The 18,345-nt window shown below is 33.3% G+C and overlaps 1 protein-coding gene and 1 long non-coding RNA gene across 3 annotated transcripts in view; one reads left to right on the forward strand and one right to left on the reverse strand.

The window, feature by feature from the left end:
- Positions 1–16,684, forward strand: part of LOC141544451 (uncharacterized) — a 35,974-nt gene extending 19,290 nt beyond the window's left edge. Inside the window, exons 2-5 of the long non-coding RNA XR_012482606.1 lie at positions 5,111–5,161; positions 6,677–6,717; positions 10,060–10,099; positions 16,568–16,684. This is a non-coding gene — a long non-coding RNA (uncharacterized LOC141544451). The remainder of the gene's footprint in view (positions 1–5,110; positions 5,162–6,676; positions 6,718–10,059; positions 10,100–16,567) is intronic.
- Positions 1–18,345, reverse strand: part of FAR2 (fatty acyl-CoA reductase 2) — a 163,579-nt gene that overhangs the window by 92,255 nt on the left and 52,979 nt on the right. The window lies entirely within an intron of this gene.

Consider the following 18,345-nt stretch of genomic DNA (forward strand, 5'->3'; position numbering starts at 1 on the left):
ATCAAAAATTGATACTTTACAAGATGTAGAAGTGAGGGAAGAATGTAGGTGTTGTGAACTTGGGTAACTGATATCATTCTGGACAGAAATAGGGGTAAGATTGGGGGAAAAGGCAATATAATTTGTTTTGGATCTATTGAGTTTGAGATAACTACAGGACAAGAAGATAGCTAAAATGTCCAAAGGCAATTGCTGATGTAGGACTGAAGTTCAGAGTAGATATTAGGTCTGGATGTAGAGATCTAGAAGTCTTCAATACAGAGCTGATAATTGCAACCTTGGGAATTGATGGAATAACAAACAAATGGGATATAAAGAGAAAAAACAGATATCCTATGACAAAACACAGGAAAACTATAATCAGAAATTGTGATGGGGGAAGGAGTCGGATGATATTGGTGACATTTGGATAATCACCTGGCAAAGGAGACTGAGAGAAGGAACAGCCAGACAGACAGGAGGAAAACCAAGAGAGAAGAGTGTCATGAAAATCCAAAGAATACAAGAATAGAAGATAATAAAGTATAAAATGCTGCAGAGAAGTCATGAAGCATGAGATGCAGAAAATGACTGAATTTGGCAGTTAAAATATCATGGTAAATTTGGAAAGAGCAATTTTTGTTGAGTACTGAGGTTGGAAATTATATTGGTGGAGAAACAAGAGAGAAGTATATGCAAGGATTATAAAGTTTTCTCATGGAGTTTGTAAAAGGAAAAAGCTATATGGAATAACAAGGGTTGGTTTTAAGGACTCAGTGGCTAAGCATGTTGTGAGCATTAGGGAAGGAGCTAGTGGATAGAGGGGGGGGAGGAGAGGACTGTGACAGGGGAAATTTGCCAAAGAAAAAAGGATTATGAGGGGATTAATATTAATATTAAAATCTTTGCAAGGAGAAGGGGCCACATTTTCATCAGAGACTGGAGTGGCATGATTAATGTTCCATTCATATATCCCTATAGAACATGAAATCAAATGTACTGTCTAAAACCTCTTTGTCTGGCATCCCATTATAAAAATACTGGCACCTTCCTATGGTACTTTGTTATTCTCTAATCTACTATATAAATGTCACAAATTGGCTTCTTTATTGTAAAATAAACATTCTTCATTTATATACTAATATCTTCAATTAAGTTGTTTAATAATAAAAGTCTTTGCATTATTTTATTAATACTGATCTGAATTGTAAAGAGCAAAATGAAGACTCAAGATATTTTTAAACACCATTGTGAGGTACTTGTATAGCCCTGAATGAGTTAATAAAACTTTCTGAACTTCAGCTTCTTCATCTATATGAGGGTTAGGCTAGTCCTCTTCAAGTCTATGATCTAAGCAATATGTCACTTTGGCAGGTTAATATTATATCTTTCATATAGATAAGAAGTTGATTCACAAAGGGAAGAAATGCTTAGTTAGAATATCCAGTGCTCAATTTCCCTCCTGAAGTGACAGAATTGATTTTTTTTTTTCCTTTTGGGCTGTTAACTTTGATGAAGAAATATATTCTTGCTAAAAATGAGTATACTATACATCTTTTGAATTGGATGTAGGAAAAAAAAACAAACTCTTCTTTCCAATAAATCTTATTAATCTAAGCTATCAAACGTAATAGATATATTTGAAATACATTCTGAAGTGGAATATGGTCCTTCATAAGTTTGGTTTTAACAACAAATTTGCATTATATGTAAACTTCTGATGATACACCTGCAATAGCAACTTTTGGTTATAATACATACTCAATACACAAACAAATTTCTAAGGTGAGTCATAATAAACATTCCCCTAGAAAATGATTTAGCATTCCATACTATGCATATGTAATATTAAAATCCTCTTTATTTAAGCACCAAGCCAAAATCATTTGGCTTGTATTTTTTGATGGAAAATGAGTCAAGAATCTCTTGTCATCCCATTGGGAAACTGCCAAATTTCTTTATTTGACAATAAAGAAATGCAGCCACCAATATAATTTGCATTTCTACAGAGATTCAGGACCTTGCTGAATAGAGATTCTTGAACAAGGAAAGACTTTTTTTTTGTTTGTTTTAAGATTGTTTCAAATTGGCAGTCTCTTGTTCCTCTGATTTTCAAAGAAATATAACCTTAATTTGTTGTTGTTTTCTCCTTACCTTCCTGACTTGCTTCTTTGACTTCAGTTTTCTTTAGGACTAAAATGTATAAGAGAGCTACATATGGCATATAACAGAAGAACCTAAATGTAGCCCCAAGAATTCTTCTTGTTCACAGGATATGAACAAGGTTCACAGGTTGATCCTTGTTCACGGGTTGTTCACAGGAACTTGTCTATCATTGGCGGAGTTGGACCACCAAGAGAAAAGAACCTACAACATAGGATGCTCTTATATCTCAAGATTTGTAGTTTGTGGGCTGGACCTCCCACAGATAATTGCAACTTTGTATTGTGCAACATAGGTAAAGCCCTTTGGTTCTTTAAAAAAAAAAAGGCCAATGGAGCCTTTAATAGGCCAAAGTTTGTGAGATACTATGCTTTTTTAAAAAATCACTTTAGCAAATAAGCACCAAACAGATTGTGTAATGAAGAACTATGAAAAGGATTATATTCTAAAAAGTAATTAAACATTTTATTTAATGTTGAATTTGTAATATTTCTTAATAATAAAGAGTATATTTTGGGAAGGGCAGGGGGAAATGAATTTTATAGGAGTTGAAGTACTTCTCAATATCTGTTAAAAGAATATCCTGTCAAGACTACTATATTAGGAGTCAGAAGATCTAGTTTTATTCCTTACTCTGTTTCTTGATCCTCATGCCTCCTCTTTACCTTACACAGAGTGACTTTACAAAAGTCATTTCATATGGACTTCATTTACTTTATTTGTAAAAGGAGATAGTTGGACTAGGTGATTTCTAAGGTCTCCTAAACCTGGAATTCTACACAGGAATGTATTTTATGGCTTTTCTTGCTATCCTCTCACTTGGTGATCAAATTAGTTTCCATGGATTCAACTATAATTTCTTTGACTCTCACTCAAATCTATATATCTAGCGCTTGTATCTTTTAATTCTTATTTTTTTGGTTCCACAAATGCAGCACAAACTGTCCACCTAACAATTCAAGCTAAAATATCCATTATCATCTCAAACTCAACATGTCTAAAATAAAATCTATTATATTTTCTCCTGAATCCCTTCTTTTTCCTAACTTCCCTATTTTGGTCAAGAATACCACTGTTCTTGTCTTTACAATCTAGAATTTGCTCTTGACTTTTCATTCTCGTTCCTTCCTATATGCAATCAGTTGTCAATTATTGATTCCTCAATATCTTTCACAAATATTCTCTCCTCTCTACAGCACAACCACCTAGTCCTAGACTTCATCACTTCTTGCAGTAGTCTCCAAATTGATCTCTCTTTTTCCAATATGTCTTTTGCACAGCTGCCAAAATGGTTTTTCTAAGGCACAGACATGAACGTATCATGTTTCTTCTAAAGAAACTTCAATGATTCCCTGTTGCTAGTTTGGCATTTAAAAATCTTTACAATGTGGTACTTATCTTTACAGGCTGATGACACATTATTCCCCCTATCCCACTGACTTTACATACTTTACATTTCAGTCAAATTGACCTGCATTCCTTGCACATAGCTTTCCATTTCCTACTTCTGGGAAGAGTCCCCCGTGACTAGAATTTTCTTCTTATTCACTTCCTCCTCTTGGAACCCCTAATTCTTCAATGGCAACCTTTAGTTCTCTCTACTTCAAGATGTCTTTTTTGATTCTCCTGCTTATTTTCTCTTTTTTCCTTACTGTGTATTTATTTTGTACACTCTGTATTTATGTCTCTATTAACATGCTGTATGCCACTTATAGAATGTAAGCTTTATGAGGGCAAGATCAATCTTGTTTTGTATTTATATTTATAGCATCTAGAACAGTGCCTAGAATATAGTAGGTATTTAGTACTTGTTTTTAATTGATTGGTGCTATACTGAATAGGAAATAGGAATGTCATCAATGGCAAGCTTTATAAATAAAATCTGAAACATTAGAAAAATATTTTAAACCTACTTGAAACAATGTTGGATTCAATTGTAGTCTTGATAATAACAAAACAGTAAATTTTATTCTTTCAGAATTATAATTTTAGTCATTTGAAATTTTATTTTATTTTTTTTTGTAATTTCTTTATAATAAGGATGAAGGACAAATTTTGACAGACTGAAATGGTTTATGAAAAGGCAATTCATCTAGATTGTGCTTGGTCAATGAAATCCTATGAGGAAAAGTGAAAATATCAGATTATGAAAGCAAATATCAAAATGTGTGAATATTCTTTTGCAGCAATCTTCAGTATTTCCATTTTAGAGGAAAGATTTCCAAAGAACTTTTTTCTTTAGAAATTCTCTTTTGATTGACACGGGGGCAAACTCATTTACAATCAATCACAGGAATCACTAGAGTATCAAATCGGATTTATATCAGTATCATTTCAACTTAGTCATAGAACTTATCAGGAAAACTGGATTCTAAGGAAGAACTAGAAAATAGAAGTATCTTTGTATAGTAAGACTATTTAGTATAACCAACTCCATTTTGTTTAAAGCCTCTATTATATTATTGAAGTTTTTTCTAGTGTCTTTGATGACAACTAACCACATCACCCTCATTTCAATATGTCATGTTGAATTTCTATCTCATTCTTTAACCATTTATTCCCTAGTGTATGGGCTGAAGGCAGATGCTTTTAACCAAAGCTGGAGAATAATATTTTCATTCATGAACCATGCATTGCTTTTGTCTTTCAATTTTTGATAGGTCAGAGAGCCCTCAGGAAGGGGTTTGTTTACTGTTGTGACATCCCTTTATGGGAGCTTAGTTGGTATGTCAATAGTATGGGAAACTATTTCCTCATGAAGATATGACTTGTTTTTGTTTCTCCTGTACTGGGTCTGTTGGTTTCAAGCCATTCTCACCCAAGCACTGATTGTGTGGTGATGGTTGTTCTAACATGTTTGTCAGAGGTGATTTTAGTTCATTCTTATATAGGGATTGCATCAAAGGCACACCTTGGGTCAAGTCTTTGGTTTCCATAATATTCACAGGAATATATTTTTTCATAATAGGATATGCAGTCTGAGGACCAATCATTGGACTTAAAGTCCAAAGAATAACTGGTATGTAAACCTTCTCATTCTTCTCCTTAGTCCATAATTAGAACCAAATGATAATGTCTGAGTTCAAATTCAAACTTAGATCCTTATCAGATAGGCCAGTCATTTAACTCCTGTCTGTTTCCTCAAGTTATAAAATGGTAGAAATAATAAGATTTACCTTCGCAACAGGATTGTGAAAATCAAATAATGTAATAATTGTAAATTGCTTAGCACATATAGGTACATGATAAATGCTTGTTCCCTTTGCCTTCCCCTGGTAAAATAAAGATCTTTACTACTGATTAAGAAATAAAAATTCCTTCTGAACTTCAAGTCATCTTCAGGAAATTTAACTCATGGCTCTCTCTGTACTTTTTACAAGGTAATTGCCTATGTTTATTATCCAGACCTTCAATAAGCCTATCACTGATTTTTCTAATTTTTTTTTTTTTTTTTTGCTTCCTAAATAATTCTGGACAGGTTTGCCTGATTTAATGTTATCTAAGTCATAGTTTGCATAAATTATGGCATAACACTGGGCTAATAACATATCTTTGCAGTAATCTACTCTTGCCTATAAAGGCCAATTTCCCTTGACTTTCTTTAGCCCCTGAGACAACAAGAACATATTATTTAGAACAATAAGTAAACCAAGGTCCATCATGTCCTTTCTTATCAACCATTTCTAAAATGTTAGGGAAGGCTTACATGATTGAGTTTATTTTTAACATCTAGTTTTCTATAATTCACTATGAATCTCCACTGCCTAGTCTTCTTCACTGTCCAGACTGGAAACTTGCAAGGGCTAATTGTTTTTAAAATTACACTTTTCTGTTACAGATCCTTTAGGAAAGTGACAATTTCTTAATCTCCTCTTTTGATTCTACTTTGAGAAATGTTTTTATTACTTGACTTGAGGCAGAGAAGACTATTAGGTTCTACAAGGCATTTCCTTTTAGTAACTTGAAAATAACTTTTTTTTTTTTTTTTTTTTGCCATAGTGCAACATTTTTACCTCACATATCCATTCCAATCATTCTTTTATTTATTTTATACCAATTACTCTTTAAACTTCTTTGAGCTAATCTGTAATTCTTCATTTTCTATATATTTCCCAACCTAGGGTTTCAGTATCTCCAAAACTATTCAAGTCTAATTCCTGAGTTTTTTCTAATTTTTTCTTACTGTCTAGTTTTTATAGTTCCTTGAGAACCAGAGTGTTTAATGGAGCCAACATGAAATAACATCAATCATTATTGTGTAGAATGACAAGTTCCAGAAAGGTGTGATTGTCCTCTATTTGGATCTCAACAAGATCACTAAATCCTTATAGTGAAATTAAGTTTTATTTTGTTAATTTTATTGCTATTGGAATTTACTTTAGTTAATATTCTTTTCATATACTCAGTATAATTTATCAATCCTGGCTTACATTTTTATTTAAATTTGGATATGCCTATTCTGTGAAGGCCTTTTTAAGTAAATTGCTTCAGATATTGCCTCTAAGGTTTAACTATGCCTTTATTGGTATAATAGGTGGACCAGCTTTTCCTTTAAGCACACAAAATCCAATGTAGGTGAGTATCTTTCATTAACTTTCTAATTTTTGCTGCTAGAAATTTAATAGTTTAGACCGATCTTTTATCTTTTCTAATTGTATTTAAACTTTTCACCAGTCTAGCTTAATGAACTTACCACCTAACTCTTAGTAACTAGATGACATCTGTTTCTTTTGGATTTTGAACAAACTTTATAAACCTGATCAAGTTATTTTCTAGTTTCTGTGCTGATAAAATTTACTCTTCTTTAAATATTTTATGATTTGTTGGAGGATATGAAACCCACCAGTACTCAGCCATGTCCTCATATTTTCCTGGCACATATTTTCCTGAATCACCTCACTCATTGTCAAAAGATGGGTCAAGTCACTATTTCTTCTTAGCTGGCTCTCATGTCCCTATATTTAAAGGCATTTTGTACCTCCAAAACAATTGCAGATCATCTGCTTGTTATTTCTATAGCTTCTTAGCTTATTTTCTAACTTTAATAGGAGGGATACACTTTCTCATGGAAAACTAAAGTTTGTTCCTTTCTCTTATTTTTAAAACTAAAAATTCACTTTTTAAAAAAATGGTATATTTTTGAAATTTAGCATTGACAGTTCTGGCTTTAACCAAATCATATGGCCTCTGACCACTGTCTTAGTATCCTTATCTTGGCTATCTATAGTTCTTGGAATACGTCCCAGATATGTAATAGATCTGTAATACTGCTGCAGGGCTTAAGAGATTCCATCTTATCTCTAAGGGACTAGGAAAAAAAAAACAGGACTTGTAATATACTTTCTTTAAAAAAAAAAAACTTCTCTTAATATTTGACAGTATTAATCTGACTCAGTATGTATTGGGGAAGAGAGAAAGGGGGATGGATACAGGCAGAAAGTGAGGGATGAGGGAGGAAGAAGAGAGAGGAAGAAAGAAGGCAGAGAAGAAGGAGAAGGAAAAAAAGGAGAAGAAGAAGGAGAAGAAGAATAAGAACAAGAACAACAAGAAGATGAAAACAATGCAACAACATAAGAGTAAGCATTAAAGAAGATAGGAAAAGCCAGGAGAGTAATCTTTCTCTATGTGTGAAGGTACAACTGCCAAGAAACCTATTCCCAGCTCTGGTTAACAGTTTATGGATCTAGAACTGAAGAATCATTGTTTTCTTTAGGGACAGGAGCTATTTACAGTATTAACTTTGCACCATTTGCAGAAGGAATAACTTCCAAGAGACCTGGTCCCAGCCCTGGTTAATAGCTTAGAAAGTTAAAGAGGAGGTATGGAAATCAACTTCTGGCTGGTCTCTGTTTCTCTTAAAATTTTTTATTCTAATCTTTAGCCCATCCTTATCATCAAACATAATATATAGTACACATACCAAATTATGGCATTATGTATGTTGACTAGTGCAATGGAAACTACTAAATCAAACTTATATCCTTTAAAAATGAAATAAAAATGTAATTAATTATCTACAGAGAACAATTACCTAGTTAACAAAAGAAATATCAGTCCCTCTAAGAATAAAATACCAACTTGATTCCTAGAAGTCCTAATATGCACATTTAATAATGTGCATATTTCATGGAAAGGCTCCCTCACAGCTCAAGGATCTTATGACTGTCTCTGTCTGATGTGGTCATCTGGCAAGTCCATTAATTAGCATTATCCTCAGTGAACAGGATGTGTTTAGGTCATATGTTTAGAAATATAGGAATATATTCTAGTCTCAGGAGAACCAGGAGCAGCCTAATAACTAGTGCCTCCTATTGGATTTATAAATGCCATTATAATGGGGGCATTAGCTGGTTACAATAAAAGTCTTATCAAATAGGCAATCAAATTGCCTATTTCATTTACTATATAATTTGTTTGGTGGGTAAATATACAACAATTGATTAAGTTATTTACAATACTCTATTTTTTTCATTGATTATCTATCTGTCTTTGGTTTACATAAATTTATCAGTTGTATAGAAAGACAAACATGTTGTTTACCAAACTATACCACATAAATGTTTGTCTAATTATTGGAAACTTATAGAAAAATAACTGAGTAGGAAAACAACTCAAAATATTTCCATTTCAAAATGGAGGCTTACAACAACATGGAGTTGGTTATGCTGCTAATGTACTTATTCCCATGAAAATAAGTTAAATAGACTGAATTTTCAAAATGGAGGAATTTTTAGGTTAAGTACACTTGAAGATTAGAAAAGGCATGTACTGGTGTAGTGCCTTTTAAGGTCCATCATCTCAGATCTAAAAATATACATATGCTTTAAAATTGTTTTTTGTTTTTTGTTAAGGCAATCGGGGTTATAAGTGACTTGCCTAGGGTCACACAGCTAGGAAGTATTACATATCTGAGGCCACATTTGAACTCAGGTCCTCCTGACTTCAGGTATGGTGCTTTATCCACTGCGCCACCTAGCTGCCCCTAAAATTGTTTTAAAATATGTTTCGAATCTGTTTTTGGAAAATCCAATATTGGGATAGTGGTGGTGCAGAACAAAATAGCTGTTTGGAAAATAGATTAAAAGTATGATCCAATATTTATAATAATAATTAATATTTGTAATAATACATGACTTCCTATTACATCATTTGGGGGAAATCATTATTTCCTTGAAGGGAACATTCTATTGCACTTTCTTCACTTCTTTTCTGCAATTATAGCAATTACCACAATAAAGTAAATTTTTATCACATTAAACTGATATAGAAGTTCAACTAATGATTTTGGAGAGTCATTATCTGCCTTTGGGATTATTGCAATTTAAAAATATGTATTCTATACAAAAAAGATTTGACTTATAGGATTCCTATAGTATCTAATTCATAGGAAGAAACTAGTTCCGATCATCAACAGTATTCCCATAAAAAGGAATTGTACTCTTAAACCAGATTTATACCAACCATCTATAGGCAAATCTAATGCACAGAGTAAAGGCATAGTAAGAAAAACTTTCAAATCTGGGCTGTATTAAAAAGTAACTGTGGGAACATAGAACAGAGTCCTCTGTTGGGGTATGATAATAGGATATGTCAAAAGTTTGAGCTTGAATAATTTAAAACTACATTAAGACTTTTGGGAGACCCCCATATATTATTCCCCTTTATAATTTGAGGAAATGGCCTTCTCTCTGGTCATTACTAATAGAACTTCATTTCTTATTTTCTGACCTTTGCATAGCTGTTTTTCATGTCTCGGATTCACAGCTTCCTCTTCTACACTTCTGAGATCCCTATTTTCTCTCAAATATCAGCATGTATCACTTTCTACATGAAGTTTTTTCCACAAATTACCTTGCATTTATGTATTTATACAAATATTTCAACTTCAATAAAATAATCTCCTTGTTTTTTAATTAGTGAAATGGAAACAACTCATCTTTCCTGGTTATCTCATCAGGTAGGTATTGTCTTCTTTATTTGTTGCTATAAGTTTGAACTGAGTATCATTCTCAAATATCCTTGAATATATCTTGGAGAAACTTTTGTTATGGCTGAGATCATAAATCAAATATAACACAGAGAAACAAATAGAAGCTTGAAGAAACCATAGGCTATATGTGAAATTCTACATGTTGTTAGAAATTTTCATCCTTAATATGGAGTTCAAAGTCATTACTGCATTTGTGTACCTTTATGAATAATGATACAATAACAAAGAAACAACAGATAAAATCGGAATGTTTAGGATAATAACCTGCCATTTTTGACATTGATCTTGAGATGAAACCAAAGAGTTTCAAAATTGTAAAAAATATTCAAACATCTTTAGGCCGTGAAACATGAACCACAGATCCATCTTTTAGGGTCATTTTTATTTCCTTAGAATTGGCTAATCAACCACCATTACCCAAATAAAGCTCTTGTTCAAAAGCATAGTGTTCCTAGTTAATTTAGGGAAAGTTGAAAGATATTTCTGAAGAGCTCTTCAGTAATATAGGCCTCAGTGCCTGGGAATTTTTAGTAGCCTAATGATCCTCTTTTCAACATAATGAGAACCTAGTTTGGAAAAGGCATCCCTTAGAAAAATTTTTTTTGATAGGAAATAAGAGAACTTGACATATCTTCTTTCCTTTATTAGTCCTCCCATTAAAAAGAAAAACTAAAGGGAACTTTCTTAATAGGATAAATTACCTAATACAATAAGATTTTATCTTATTCTTGCCATTCCCCAAAAAAGAACTTTATGCTTACAGTTGCTAGCGGTAAGATTTATCAATCTTGTCAACCAGGGTGCAATATCAAGACATCAAGAAAGTCTTTGAGCCTGATTTTATTACATCCCACACCCTGAATTATCTTACATATATCAGCTAATAACAGAGGGTTATATAGTATATCATGATGGCTAAAGACAATCAATTGTCCCAAAAGGTATCTTAAAGGTGGGTAAAGAAGCATTTACCTATTCTACAAATCTTCAGGGCCTCCGTAAGATAAAGTTAAAAGCATGAAAATGACAATGCTTAGTAGACCAAACTTCTGTGGACAATCAAAACATACATAACTTCTCAATGATTAACAAACTCTTCCATGGTCAGACCCTTGCCAAACCATTGATTCTGAACCCTTGGTTGTCATTATTCAAACCCAATTCTCCATTTCTCAATGCCCAATCCTTTATCCCCATTTTCCTCAACCCAACCATCCCAATCTTACACTCAAAAGCTATTGACTTATTACTCTATTTTCTCTAGAATGCTTCCTCCATTGACGAAAAACAAAACAAAACAAAACCAAAATACAAACCAAAAAACAAACCCCCCACAAATTCCCCTCCCTATATAAAACCAAAAAAAGTAATTTCCTTTATTACTTCTTTCTTCTGGTTCTCAGAGAGACCTGGATCTCTTATGACATAGCCTTGCTTTCCTCCCTTACCAGCACTGACTGTATTTTCACTTACTCCCTTTATTCACTGGTTTAGATGGGTGAATTGGAATATTCCTTGCTCCCCACTGCCATTTTCAAATTTTCTCTCCACCATTACTTAATAACTTCTCTCTTGTGAAACATTCAATCCATATGAAATGCCTAATCACAATTCTCTTAGTTGTTGTTTACCAGCCTTCAGAACATGCCACTTCTTTCATCAATAAGTTCAGTGCCTGGTTCACATCTTTCTTTTTCTCAAACCCTTGCCTAACACAAGGGATCTCAAACATGCATATAACTACTAGTTCAAATGCCCTACCCTCTCACACATCCTTAGCTTACTTATTTTATAGAACTTACCCTCCTTAACCACACAAAATGGGGGTTTGCCATTATGTCCACTGAATCCTCTACTAATGTACACCTAATATTCATGAACTTTGAAATTCTCTTATTTGATCACAATCTATTATAATTCCATCTCTCCCTCTGTCTTGTGACCCTAAACTCTGTTCTTCATCCATAAACTATCTTCATTTTCTCCACCCCTCAATTCTTTCCTAGGCCATCACCCCTGAATTGGTTATAATATCTTCTCTTCTGTACTTTGACTTCTTTACTCTATACTGTTCTCTTCTCTGAGTCCTTAAGTCCTTATTGCCAAATTTGCCCTGCCAATTCTTAGCCATGGATCACTTCTAGCATGTGCTATCTTTATTCCCCCATAGGGACTACTGAATGAAGATAGAGAAAATAATGAAAACATGCTTACTGGGTCAATTATACATTCATGTTATATAATTTGAACTGGGTCCTAATTGCTTCTGAGCAATCTTTTTATACCTTCCCTAATAAACTCACAGTTCCTTCTCCTTTACAAATCTTTTTCTCTCTTCTATAACTCTCATATATGTTTTGCCTTATATTTTACTGCAAACTTTTAGAACACTCACTGAGACTTCCCTCTTCTCCAAACCTCCTCATCATTCAGTATGAGTTCTTGTTATTATTGTTATTGTTCTTCACAATTGGGTTTAAGTGACTTGCCCAGAATCACACAGCTAGTAAGTTTAAGTGTTTGAGGCCAGATTTGAATTCAGGTTCTTCTGTCTTCAGGGCCAGTGCTCTATCATTGTATCATCTAGCTGCCACAATGAATGTTGCTTCTCACACTAATTTTCTTCATTCCTATCTCACAAAGTAAGCCTACTGCTTACCAAGGCAAACTATTCTACCTGCAGAAATGAATGGTCCTCTCCATCATACCCACTCTTTCATTTATTGTCAATCTCAGTTTACTTACTTCTTCCCTACAGACTAAAAACATGCTCATATCTTCCCATCCTCAAAAAATCCACCATTTGATCAATCCATCCCTGCTAGCTATCATTCTATTGAAAAGGCTGTCTATAAAAGATACCTCAAACTTCTTTCCTCTCATGCTCTTCTTCCTTAATCTTTTCAGTCTAGTGACTTTTTAATTATCAAATCAAATGTTTTTTTTAAATCTTCATTCTTTTTCATTTCTCTGCAGATTTTGACCCTGTAGATCGCCTTCTTTTTCCTGAATATTCCTATCCCTGTAGATTGTCATAATACTGCTCTGTATTAATTTTCCTTCTACCTGACAACTCTTCAAGGCTCCTTCATGAGATTTTTATCCAGGTCAAGTCTGTTAATCATGAATATCCCCTAAGACTCTGTGCTGGCCTCCTTCCCTCTATACTATATACCACTTTCTTATCTTATTCCCTCCTATTCATTGAATCATCTCTGTGCTGATGATTCTCTAATCTATTTATCTAGCCTGAAACTTCTTCAAAAATTCCAGTCTCATATCTCCAAATGCCTTTTGTAATCTGAAACTGGATATCTTATAGATAGCTTCAACTCAATATGTCCAGAAATTTTTATCTTTCCTTGCCCCCCTTTTAGTAACTTCCCTATTTCCATTGAGGGTACCCCATATGTCCTAGTTACCCAGACTTGCCACTTAGGTGTCATAGCAACAACTACAATCCTCTACTCCTTATATGTTATTAGTATCTACCCTATATCTAATAGAACTGTTGCCAAGTGCAATTGATTTTTTTTTCTTTATAACATCTCTTGAATAAGCTCCTGTTATTATCATTATCCTGATGCACAATCTTATCACTTTATGTCTGGATTAGGCCTGCTGATTGGTCTCAGGACCACAAGTTTCTCCCCACTACAATATATCCTCAACTCATTTGTCAAAGTAATCTTCCTAAATGTCAGTCTGACCATGCCATTAATTCTAATGGTTCCTTATCACTCACAGAATCAGATGTAAAATTCTCTGACATTCAAAGTCCTCTATAACTTCTCTGCACCTTTTCAAACTTTCTATATTTCTATATTTTATGCCCCACAATATATTCTGCAATTCACTGACCAAGGTCTTCTTGGAATTCCTCAAACAAAACACTTTACATCCAGATTCTGGGCATTTTTCCTGGCTATCCCTTATATCTGGGATAATCTTCATTTTATCTTTATTTCTTGGTTTCCCTGAGTCACTTCAATTCCCAAACCAACATCCTATCTTCTGTAAGAACGCTTTCCTGATCTCCTTTTAGGCTAGTGTCTTCCCTCTATTGATTATATCTGATTTGTCCTATATATTGCTTGTATGTATGTTGCCTCCTTCCTTATAAGGATTGTGAGCTCTTTGAAAGTAGATATTGTTTCACTATTTTTTGTAGTCCCAATGTTTAGTATAGTGCCTGATATGTAGTGTATGTTTATTAAATGGTTACTGAGTGAGGTTCAGTCACAAAGAAAAATAGAGAAATGCAACTTAATTTTTCCACATTTGAAAGAAAACATTCATTTGATAAGGAAGTTGAAGAAAACTGTAGACAAAGACAAAAAGTAATGCTGGAATAGCATATTTAGTGTTGAGAAAAGTAATTCTTAGACATATTACCAAAATAGAATCTCACAGCAGATGAGAGAACTGTCACTTCTCAAACATCTAACCCTATCCTTTTACCTCTTGTTCTCAGTAGAAGACTTCACTTCTTTCTTTACTGGACAGATAGAAGCTACTCCTCCTCAATAACTGTAAAGTCCTTTATTGCCTCATTCAACTACTTCCCCTTTCTCTTGTCTCAGAGGAAAAGATATTCCTTTTCATTACTTCTATCCATGCTCTCAATATCCTTTGATATCTTCCTGTGTTCTCCAGGACTTTTTCAATCATGCATCTATTTTCTTTAATTTCTTTATTTCTACTCTTTCCTTTATTTTGCCTAAAAGAGATTTAATTCTACTCAGTGCTAAAACAAAACAAAAAGAAAACTATTTTCCCTCTATGCCCTTTCTTTTATTGCAAAGTTATGGAAATACCATCTTTGTCATCACTTCTTCACCATTCACTCACTTCTCATTCTTTTGCAATTTGTTGTCCATTTCCACTGCTCTTCTAAGATTGTTCTCTCAAAGATCACCACTGTATCCCCTGATTACTGCATGACTTTGAAAGCTATGACTCTTTTCTATTTATATAAATCCTACCTATCTCTACAGGTCCAGGTTAAGTCCAACTTTCTCCATAAAATCTTGAAATCCTCAGCAATAATTCCCTTCTTTGAACTTGTGAGACTTAGGGTCTATGGCACTCATTTAAAAATCCATTCTAATGTATTATGCTGTCTAGCAATGGACAAAGAACTACATATAGAGTTAGAAGACCTGGGCTCAAATGCTGAATCTGTCATTTATAACTTATATGACTGAATAAGTAACAATTTCTCTGAAATATTCTTTAATTTTTGGCCTTGATTTTTATTTATTTATTTATTTATTTTTAATATTCTTTTAAAAAATTGAATCCCAAATGGTCTCCTCTCACACCTTCTCCCCTACCAATTGAGAAGGTAAGCAATATGATATCAATTATGCAGTGATGATACTCAGTTTCTTCATATATAAAATAAGGGTGCTGGATTAGATGACTTCATAGGGCTATTTAAATCCCAAACTATGCTCTTGTGTTAGTTTTATGCTATTAATCAATTTGACACTTATTTATATGTCCTTCCTAAATTCATTAAGGGCAGGACAATTAGTTTTTTTTTTTGTATTCCATCCTCCCTCCAGTGAGAAGATACTCAATAAATATCTAATGATTAACTGGCAGTGTCAGAGAAATCAATCTGTTCCAAATAATGAAATGAAGGCTTTACTTAAAGCACCCCAAAAGGAACTTTATGTCAAGTTACATCCTAGGTTGAGCATGGCAAGCAAACTAGGACTTGGGAAATGTTGAGAAAAGTTTCTCAATCTCATGTAGAACTGAAGAACCAAAGGTATAGGTCAGATAAACTATAATCGTTTTTGAATATGTTAACTAGATTGCCCAAGTTACATATTACCTTATTAATTCTGTTGCAACAATGGAAAAATATTAAAGTCAAGATGCAAAAAGTCATGGCAAAAAATTAGAGGACTTGGGGAATGAAGAAATTCAGTCTGGCTCAATTGAATATCGTGGTTACTACTATTAAATGCTCTGGTGATATTTCCTATATAGTCTTGGGAAACTCTCCCAAGAATTCTTGGTATTCTTGGTAGTGCAATCTCATTATCGCTTGCTATTACAAAATACTATATTTTATGTGAAGGATAGTATCCACAAACCATGCTTTACATTGTGCACTCTGACATATTCTACAACACAGTAAATGTGTAGGGATGTAATTTCTAAAACTATGGGCAGTATATTTCTCCTCTTTAGATATTGAAATTACTAAGATAAATTCATGTGAATATAGTTTTAGAGCAGGAAGGAACTTCAGAAGTCTAATCCAAACCCCTCATTTAACAAATGAGGAAATTGAAATTGTGTCACATAGCTAGAAAAAGTATTTAAGGGAAGATTTGACCTTGCACTATCTGACTCCAAAGTCAATGATTTATCTGCCAGCATTTCACACTTTATGTTTTTCCCTCCTTTAAATTTCAGATGACTCAAGAATCACAGAATCATTGAATTTGAGAGCTGGAAGAGACCTCAGACCACAGCTAGCTCAAGCTACCAAAAGGAATTCCTGTTATAAAATACAATGATGAAGCATATAACTTCCTGATGGAAAGATGATAAACTCAAAGTGCAAAGTCGTATTTCTGAACATGTTCAATATATGTGCATACATTTTGATTAACTACTTTTACTTGTTACAAAGTTTTTTTTTTAATGAAATAGGAGATGGTGTTTTTGAGCAGTAAAGGAAGGTTAGCAATAATTTTGCCCAAAAAGACCATTGAAACATTTTTAAATAAACAGAAGAAAACAGGAGGGAGTTCTGATGCAAGCAAACAAAAGCAGGACAAGTTTTGAAAGTAGTATGTAGAATTTATTAGTATACCTTTTAAAAAGAAGACAATATGAAATAGAGACTCAGTTTCATAGAATTTTTTTTTTAGTTTTCTATTATATGTCAATGTCCTTTTCTTTTCTTGAGGCAATTGAGGTTAAGTGACTTGCCCTTAGGGTCAAACAGCGAGGAAGTATTAAGTGTCTGAGGTCACATTTGAACTCAGAACTCAGGTCCTCCTGACTTCAGGGCTGGTGTTCTATCCACTGTGCCACCTAGCTGTCCCAGAAATGTTAATTTTTTATTTTTAACTTCAGAATACACAAATAAAATTTTTTAAAAATGTCATTAGTTGCTCAGTATTCGACTTGATCCAGCAAACACTTAGATAAATGAAATTCCCATTATTACTTATTGTACCTCATGCCAGATTTATGTTTCCTAAATTCCTCATCTATGTCCTCTTTTTATCCAGACTATTACAGACCTATTACAATGACAAAGTCACATCTATTTTTGTCTCCTTTGGTCTTTAATGCAATACTCACTTTCATGCTTCTCTTTGAGCTCCTGATTTCATGTCATATAAGAATATTTTCTTAATATGTAATGTTAATCCTAATATACAATGTTTGGTTTTTTTTCTTTCCTTCTTGCCTCTTCTTCCTCCAAGCAAGCTAGAGTTAAACATGGATATATGCACACACACATATATATGTATGTATTTATATGCATATATATATATATATATATATATATATATATATATATATATATATATATATATATACATAGAGAGAGAGAGAAAGATTTATAATCACATACATATACATTCATATGTATTTGTGTGAGGTTGTACTATGCTTGTTTGTTCTATTTCTCTGGATGTGGATAACATCATCTTTCTTAAGTCCAAGTCTTTCCATATTTTTCTAAATTCATCAACTCATAATTTACTATGCCACACCAATATCCCCCAACCTTATACTATCTAGTTATTTAATAGTCTAAAACAGTATTATTATAGCTGACATGTAATGTAGTTTCCATATTTTTCTTTTTTGATTATTGTTTGTGTGCATCTCTTGTTTCCTATCCCTGCTGGCTTTCTTTTTAAACATTACTTTTATTTGCTAGTTTGTCTTAGTGTAACTTAATCTCCTTTCTCCCTTTACCCTTGCCCAATGAGCCCTTCCTTACCTTCTCATTTTACCCTTTCCTTCCCTCTTTATGCCACTCTCATTAATCTACATACTTATCCCATCCCTGCTAATCTACATATCCTTCTATATTCAATATTATCCTATTCCAACACCTTCTTATTTCTTTAAAAATTTTGAAGAGTTTTATGAAGATATATTATGTATTGTTCCTTTTTAACCCCTCCCCAATGTGAGTAGGATTCCAGCATTACCAGATCCCTTCC

The sequence above is a fragment of the Sminthopsis crassicaudata genome, chromosome 5 (assembly GCF_048593235.1).
Source record: "Sminthopsis crassicaudata isolate SCR6 chromosome 5, ASM4859323v1, whole genome shotgun sequence".
Lineage (NCBI taxonomy): Eukaryota > Metazoa > Chordata > Mammalia > Dasyuromorphia > Dasyuridae > Sminthopsis > Sminthopsis crassicaudata.